This window comes from Castanea sativa, chromosome 9, assembly GCF_040712315.1.
Source record: "Castanea sativa cultivar Marrone di Chiusa Pesio chromosome 9, ASM4071231v1".
Taxonomy (NCBI): domain Eukaryota; kingdom Viridiplantae; phylum Streptophyta; class Magnoliopsida; order Fagales; family Fagaceae; genus Castanea; species Castanea sativa.
In genome coordinates, this window is record NC_134021.1 from 17,001,775 (window position 1) to 17,011,095 (window position 9,321).

General features: G+C 33.1%; 1 long non-coding RNA gene across 1 annotated transcript; it reads left to right on the forward strand.

Moving 5' to 3' along the window:
• The first annotated feature begins 1,289 nt into the window (after positions 1-1,289).
• On the forward strand, positions 1,290-3,069 carry LOC142609771 (uncharacterized). The gene is made up of 2 exons (XR_012839676.1): positions 1,290-1,424; positions 2,620-3,069. It is a non-coding gene; the product is annotated as an uncharacterized LOC142609771 (long non-coding RNA).
• Positions 3,070-9,321: the final 6,252 nt, after the last annotated feature.

A 9,321-nucleotide genomic window follows, 5' to 3' on the forward strand; every position in this document is an offset into this window, starting at 1 on the left:
TTAAAAATACTTAGTATTCTAAAAAAAAAAAATAGTAGGGTTTTAGGGTATGAAAAATTTACAATTATAACCCTTAGCAACGCAGGGCAGGGCAGGGTGGGTATAAAAAGTCTAAACCTATCCCTGTCCCATCCCATCTCATGGTGCAGGGTTAAAATCTTGCCCCATCCTTGCCCCACCACCTTGGTGGGGTTGGGAAAACCCGAGTAGGGCGAAGCGGGGAGGGGCGGGGCAAAATTGTCATCCCTACATATAATATCATAAGAAAAATGCTAAAGTTACAAGTTATTTTACAAACTTTTTATAAATGGTTGATGTGGTGAGTGATTATTGATATGTAAAAATGTAATGTTAATGGTGAGTTTATATATAAAAACCCATAAAAAATTTCATAGCAATAGTTTGTAAAAATATTGTAGAATAGTCGTGATTGTAAGTTGTAGAAATACTAGTGTCATAATGAGTAATGTCATAGTTACAAACTATTTTATAATATTTTATAAACTATTAATGTGGCCAACTTCTTATTGGTTTTCATTTAGACCTGCCATCAACATCGTCTTTTCATTTACTAATAACCATTTGCCATATCAGTAGTTTGTAAAGTTTTTTGTAAAAATAAATTGTATCTCTAACATCCTATCACAATAGTGAAAATTTAAAGCCTCCAGGATATGCCCTGGATAGGAGTAATATAGGGATTAAAGTCCAGTTGTGGGACACATCCTGCTTTTGTGAGGACATCTATACTAGAGTTGGCTTCCCTGCAATTTCCAAATTGTGCCGCATTTTGTACTACTCAAAAACTTCTCTATTCTTCGACAATTGAATCTCAAAAAGGCATTATTAATATCACTTGCCTTTATTAGCTCAATAGGTCAACAAAAGTTAGAGAATCCATCTTTATTTCGAAGCAAGAGATACCCAAAAGAGGGTCATTCTACTGTACCCCCTCAAAAAAAGAGGGGGCACGGTACCCACCTAAATCTAAACCGTTAATTTAGTATTGTTTTAATCTTGACCGTAGATGTAATTTTAATGGGTTTTGGTTACCGGTTAAATAGGTTTTACATATAAACAAAAAATTATAACATTCATCAAACTTTTCTCCTCTCACGTTTGCTTCTCTCCCTCTGCTTGCTTTGTCTCACATTTTCCTCTCTAAACAAAACCCTCAAATCATACAGCTAAAACCATTCAAGAACGAGACAGCCGCACACCCACATCCTCAAATCAGCGGTGCTTCTTCTCATTCGATCCAAATTGTCGGCGCCGCTCTCTAGCTTTGTCTCTTCCAATCCATCCTCAAATCGGCAGCACACTCATATCCAATCCAACTTGGCGGCGCTTCATCTCTTCCAGTACGACTCGGAAGCGCTTCTTCTTTTCCATTCTAAATCGGCGGCTCCACCCACAATCTTCAGGTTCTTTCTTTACATATGATTAACGCTAAGATGGGTTTATATTATTTCTCTAAACTTTGTGGGTTTATGCTATGATTGTTTTGTTTGAGTTTCGGTTCTTATATATTTGACAAATTAATCTTTACATCGAAGGGCTTGACAGTCCACCATTGATTGCCTGGATCACTACTGCCATGTGAAACGAAATTGTAATAAGGTTGCTGATGCTTTGGCAAAGAAATCTCGGGTTGGGCTAGAACTTCAGGTTTGGGTTGAAGACTTACCTGGGGACATTATCTTCCTTGCTCTGTTTGATTTTCATAGTTTTCTAAACATCCCCAAAATCTAAGGACCTGTAACAATCACAAGCCCCAACAATCATTCCAAAGCTTGGTAGCCCTGAGCGTCCATAAGTGACTAAACTTTAAAATAATCATAGTTAGAAGGAAGTTTCAGAATTTAGTTGTGTTTAATAGATAATAATCTTGATTTAGTTTTGTGAATTTGATCCTGTTTCGTGGAGATTTTTTTTGTGTGGTTATTTTGTAATTTCTTTGGGCTTGCATTGATACAAAATAAAAAATTCCCAATGGGTTATTTTTTTAGTTATTTCTGCTAGGTTCCAAGGGATTCATGGATGTTGGGTTGGTATACCAAGGAACGGTAGATTTGTGGTTGAGTTAATGGTGAGGTGGGAGTGGAAGGTAGTTGGAGGGTCAAGGGTTTGTGATTGTTGGGAGTAAGTGATCCAATTTGAATTGGTGAAAGGAGTGTGGGGTGAACGTTGTGAAGTGTAGTCTGTCATACTTGGGCTTTGGAACATGTTTAATCTCCCAAAACTTGCCAAAACTCCACTGAGGAGGCACTTTTCATTTCCCTTTCTCGCATCCATGTCTTTGTGTCTTCCTTTGCTGTTTAATATTCAATGCCATCAAATTATATCTTACTTCCCTGCACAAGCATTTAATCTTCATATTGGTGGATTCAACCTAGTGTATCTTATTGGTCTTGCTTATAGACACATGGATTATCGTCTACAAGGTCTACACCTTGCTTTTGGCAAATCTGATCAATCAACCTATACAATTTATAATTTAAAAAAAAAAAAAAAAACCCTCTACCAAACTTTAATCATAGTCTTACTCCTTGTCATTTTTTCTATAATAATCTTTTAATTTGTTAGTGTTGTTAATATTTTGCTGTTAAACTGTGATAGGTATATTGGACTCAGAAGCACTTTTTTGTTGGGGTTTGGCATTCCAGAAGAGTAGGCATTCTACTCTATGTCATCTTTGCAAAGATACTATTCTGGGGTATCATATCAGGAATTTCGCATCTACTGAGAATATACTGGAAGCTTCAAATTCCATCGGTATCATGGTAGCTAATCTTCACTGTGCTAAACTTAGGCTGCTTGTTCTTGCCTGGATTTCCTTGTAATTGTTTATGCTAGTTTGTTGCAGGCTAGGTAATCAGCCCCTTTATACTGTATTGACCTGCATATATTCTTCAGGAATTACAAGCAAACTAGCTCATTGGTCATTATATTGTGTTTGATGTTATTATCTTTTAAATTTTTTGTCCAAACTTTTGGAGATCATTATGAATAAATTGAAAAAACAAAAATGGAATTGTTATATTTGTCTCTAATATTCACTTGCTAGAAGATTCTTCCCTAGTTTTGATTATTCAAATAATAAGTTGATAACCAACACTCCTCACTTACAATGGTTATATTATGGATCCAATATAGGTATTATCCCTGTCACTGCTCTTATGGGAGATTTGATTACTCCCACCTTGTATATTTAATTACAGCCATCTTATCAAGTCTGCACCAATGAAGCGTGTAGCAGCCTCTACACCAGAGGCTTAAAATCCCTATCATTTATTATGGTTTGACTACATGGTTTTCTCTTTGTTTATGGGTGTGTTTCTTCTGATACCTAATTTTCTTGGTGGAGAATTGGCCAAACTTGGTTCTCTCTTTGCTTTTAGCTCATCATCAGTGTTGGGCGTATTGCTGTGTTTGCTTGATCATGGGATGTAAATCTAGCTTTTGTAAAACGACTTGCAAGACATCATTTTGCAGAAACTTCATGAGCTTTATGTACTTTTTGTTTTGGCTTATTACAAAGATATGGAGTGAGAAAAAAAAAATTCATTTCTACTGTCTATTCTTTCTGCCCATCCCCTTTACTCTACCTTCAAAACATTTGCCAGTCTTTTTTTTCTTTTCTTTTTTTCAATTTAAATTTTTTTGGAATTTTTGAAAAATTTCCCCTAAAGTTACTAAAAGGAAAGGAAACTTTCAAATGATAAAAACGTAACTTTGCAGACTTCATGGGATGCTTTTTTTTTTTGTGGTTTTTGATTTTAGATCTAAATTTTTTAATAACTTTTAAAAAATTACTATTGCGATAAGCGGTAGTTAATAAGTAAAAAAGTTACTTCAGTGATAAGCCCAACTGTTAAAATTATGGTTAGATGTGATATTGGTAGTGCTTACTATGACAATTGAACTGTCAATTGTAAGGAAAAAATAGGGTACCACTGAATGTGAAAAAAGTACGGTCAGAAGTAATGTTGGTACTGCCCAATGTGATAATAGAACTGTCAAATTTGAGAATAAAAAATAGGGCACCATTGAATGTGACAAAAAGAGTCAGATGTAATGTTGGTACTGCATAATGTGACAATAGAACCATCAAATGTGAGAAAAAAAGATAAGGGAACCATTAAATGTGATAAAAGAACTGTCACATGTAATGTTGGAACAGCACAATGTGAGGATAGAACCGTCAAATGTGTGAAAAAGTAAGGGAGCTACCAAATGTGAGAAAAGAACTGTCACATGTGACAAAAATAGAACAGATGCAATGTTGATACTGCTTAATATAACAATGGAAACACCAAATTTAACAAAAGAACTCTCAAATGTGATGTTGAAATTACACAATGTGAGGATGAAACCGTCAAATGTGAGAAAAAATGTAAAGGAACCACCAAATGTGATAAAAAAATTATCAAGTGTGATTTTGAAATTGCACAATGTGAGGATGGAACCGTCAAAAGTGAGAAAAAAATAAGGGAACCACCAAATGTGACAAAAGAACTGTCACATGTGATGTTGGAACTGCACAATGTGAAGATGAAATCGTCAAATGTGAGAAAAAAAAGTAAGAAAACCACCAAATGTGAGAAAAAAATTGTCACATGTAATGTTGGAACTGCACAATATGAGGATAGAACTGTTAGATGTGAGAAAAGTTAAAGGAACCACCAAATGTGAGAAAATAACTGTCACATGTATTATTGGAATTGCAAAATGTGAGGATGGAACAATCAACTGTAAGAAATAAGTAAGGGAACCACCCAATGTGACAAAAGAACTATCATATGTGATGTTGGAACTACATAGTGTGTAGATGAAACCGTCAAATATGGAAAAAAAAGGTAAGGGAACTTCCAAATGTGACAAAAGAACTATCACGTGTGATGTTGAAACTGCACAATGTGAGGATTTAACCGTCAAATATAAGAAAAAAGTAAGGGAACCACCAAATGTGAGAAAAGAATTGTCACATGTGATGTTAAAACAACATAATGTGAGGATGGAACCGTAAAATGTGAGAAAAAAGTAAAGGAACCACCCAATGTGACAAAAGAACTGTCACATGTGATGTTGGAACTGCACAACGTGAGGATGGAACCGTCAAATGTGAGAAAAAAAAAGTAAGGGAACCACTAAATGTAAAAAAAGAACTGTCATATGTGATGTTGGAATTGCAAAATGTGGGAATGGAACAGTTAAATGTGAGAAAAAAGTAAGGGAACCATCAAATGTGAGATAAGAATTGTCACATGTAATGTTAGAACTGTATAATGTGAGAATGAAACAGTAAAGTGTAAGAAAAAAGTAAGGAAACTACCAAATGTGAGAAAAGAACTGTCACATGTGATGTTAGAACTGTACAATATGAAGATGGAACCGTCAAGCGTGAGAAAAAGGTAAGGGAACCATCCAATGTGACAAAAGAACTGTCACATGTGAGGATGAAACTGCCAAATGTGAGAAAAAAAAAAAGTAAGGGAACCGCACAATGTGAGAAAAGAACTATCATATGTGATGTTGAAACTGCACAATGTAAGGATGAAACCATCAAATGTGAGAAAAAAGTAAGGGAACCACCAAATGTGAGAAAAGAACTGTCACATGTGATGTTGGAACTGCACAATGTGAGAATGAAACCGTCAAGTGTGAGAAAAAAGTGAGGAAACCATCCAATGTGACAAAAGAACTGTCACATATGATATTGGAACCGCACAACGTGAGGATGAAACTATCAAGTGTGAGAAAAAAAAGTAAGGGAACCGCACAATGTGAGAAAAGAATTGTCACATGTGATGTTGAAACTGCACAATGTGAGGATGGAACCATCAAATGTGAGAAAAAATTAAGGGAACCACCAAATGTGAGAAAAGAACTGTCACATGTGATGTTGGAACTGCACAATGTGAGAATGAAACCGTCAAGTGTGAGAAAAAAGTGAGGAAACCATCCAATGTGACAAAAGAACTGTCACATATGATATTGGAACCGCACAACGTGAGGATGAAACTATCAAGTGTGAGAAAAAAAAGTAAGGGAACCGCACAATGTGAGAAAAGAATTGTCACATGTGATGTTGAAACTGCACAATGTGAGGATGGAACCATCAAATGTGAGAAAAAAGTAAGGGAACCACCAAATGTGAGAAAAGAACATGATTTGTGTTTTTCTTTTCTTTTTTTAATGGAAGCATGATTTGTGTTTGGAATTGTTTATAGTTTTGAAGTAATTTATTTATTTGGGTAAAAAATAGTGAACATTCCCGAGGTTTGGGCTAATACTAAACAGGTCTAGGATATTTCAAAAATAACCTATTTGGTCCTTAAACCATGTGTTAAATAGGACATATAATTTAGGGACCAAATTGGTTATTTTTGAAATATCTTAGACCTGCTTGACATTAGTCAAAAATTTAGGAGTACAATATGTATTTTCCTTTATTTATTTATATAGCATTTTTAATTTCTTATTGTTTTTCTAAGTATATTTATCTTCTTCTTATTAAAAAAAAGTATAATTATCTTCTCCTTATTCTTTTTATTTATTTATTTTACTTTCAACAAATAAGCTTTTAAATAATAAAAATAAATATGATTCTAATGCAATACATGTGATCAAGCAACCAAACATTCTAAGTATTTTCTAGTCAACCACCGCACACCCTTGGTGCAATGATCACTCCACAAGTATAAGTGCTTGTGGAGTGTGATTTGTGTTTTTCTTTTTTCTTTTTTAATGGAAGCATGATTTGTGTTTGGAATTGTTTATAGTTTTGAAGTAATTTATTTATTTGGGTAAAAAATAGTGAACATTCCCGAGGTTTGGGCTAGTACTAAACAGGTCTAGAATATTTCAAAAATAACCTATTTGGTCCTTAAACCATGTGTTAAATAGGACATATAATTTAGGGACCAAATTGGTTATTTTTGAAATGTCTTAGATCTGCTTGATATTAGTCAAAAATTTAGGAGTACAATATGTATTTTACTCTATTTATTTATATAGCATTTTTAATTTCTTATTGTTTTTCTATCTTCTTCTTATATATATATATATATAAAGTATAATTATCTTCTTCTTCTTTTTTCTTCTTTTTTTATATCTACTTTCAACAAATTAGCTTTTAAATAATAAAAATAAATATGATTCTAATGCAATAAATGTGATCAAGCAACCAAACATTCTAAGTATCTTCTAGTCAACCAGTGCACACCCTTGATACGATGGTCACTCTACAAGTATAAGTGCTTGTGGAGTGTGGGGGCAAAGAACAGGGTTCAAGTCTCCAAGAGAGAACTTCACACATATATACACTTAGATTAGGCTAGAGCAGAATTCTATCTTGTGTATAAAAATAAAAATAAAAAGTATTTTCCAGTATAACAACATATTGCATTACATATGACTAGCCATCAATGATTCATGAATTAATGCCTTCTTTTTGTATTGAGGATAAACGATATGCACGAATTTTTAATACAATAATAATGATTCATAAATCATAAATCTACATGCCTTCTTTCTTCTGGGGTTTTTTATTTTTATTTTTAAAGAAAATCATATGCCATTTTTGTAACAACGATTTGTTGATTTTATGATTTTATCAAACGACACTACGTTTGACTTCAAATAAATTTGTTAGCCAACTAAACGACGTGCCGTCAAAAAGAACATTCAGTCCTCGCTTTTGGGCTGGCATATGTCAAAATCCAAGATCTACTGAGCAAATAAATTTAAAACTTAGCCCATGCATTGCTAGACCCAATATGCCTATGACTATGAGTTCCCGAGCTAAAGGAGAGAAGGGAGATAAATGATATTTTCCTTTGTTTGGTGAGAATGAAGATTAGTTCTAGAACTACAAATTATTTTATGATTTTTTCGTCATGATTTTGACGCGGTAGACTATGAGTGGTTAACTATGAATGACACATGAACTCACCATTTTTTCTTTACTAATCACACTTTGCCACGTCAAAGTTGTGACAATAAGTTGTGAAAAATTTTATGGTCCTAAACTTTTTCTAAAAGGAAAGAAAGGAGAGAAAAGAAATGTAGAAGATAAATGATATGTCCACAACATTTTTACAACAAATCTTAAGTGACAGGTTTTTACTGGTTGTTATTGTTGGGATAAAAAAGTAATCTTAGTGTTAGGTTCAAATTTGAACCAATAACAAAAAAAAATTTAAGGCCTATTTGGTACCATTGTTTAAACAACAGTTTTCGTCGTTTAAAGTTTAAACACCATAACACGTATTTATACAATACTTTTTCATCCACATGTATTTTTACAACACTTAAACAACGGCTAGAAATCTCTTACCAAACGGCCCCTTATTTCTTCAGGTTCTTCTAATTTTTTATCTTTTAAATTTCCCTCTTAAATAATTCAAAAATTGCCCTTATATACTTGAAAAGTTTTGAATTTTTTGTCAAATTACTTTTATATCTTCATAATTAGTTGTTAATTTATAATTGACATTTGTCAATGATAAAGTAGTAAAATAATCTTTTATTACTATTATTTTTATTCATTATCTCTCCTTAATTTACTTCCTCTTCCCTATTATATCCAAATACACAAAAAAGAAAAGAAAAAGAAGAAGTATTTTCTTTTCTTTTCCCCTTCTTTTTCCTTTCCCTCCTTTACATGTGAATGATGAAAAAAAAAGATTTTAACGTTATCTTATCTTTAAATATTTTCGGTTATTATAGTATACGGTTTTTTTTTTCTTGGGCGATTTAATAGATGGACTTATATATTGTTATTATATTTATAAGCCACTGCACTAGTTAGAGGAGAGGATGAGAGAAATAGAATCCTAGAAACCTTTAAATCCCTTTATTCTGATCAAAGTCGATAGGCACTGCGCTCGATCTACTTAAATCAGACTGAGGTATATTATCAAAAACCCTAACCCTACTTGCTCTAATTTTTTTTTCTTCACTTACATGCTTATGTTAAGTGATTCTTGGATACCATAAGCACTCAATAATTTTGGCAGTGAGTGCTTTCACTTTGTTTTTATTTTTTTATTTATTTTTGTTTTGAATTGAAGCGAGTGCTTTTAAAAGTATTAATTAATTTTTCTTGTTTGTTTTTATTTTCAATCGAAAAACAAATTAATATTTGAAAAATATTCGATGAATTTGATACAGATTCTTTTGTAAAGAAGTTTGCATGGATTGTATTATTTATGGAAGTTTTTATAATGCCTTCAGTTTATTGTTTGGCTTTTTGAAAGTTAAGCTTTGATTTGCCGCAAGTGCTTTTTGTAGGCTAACCAGAACTGTGTATACCTC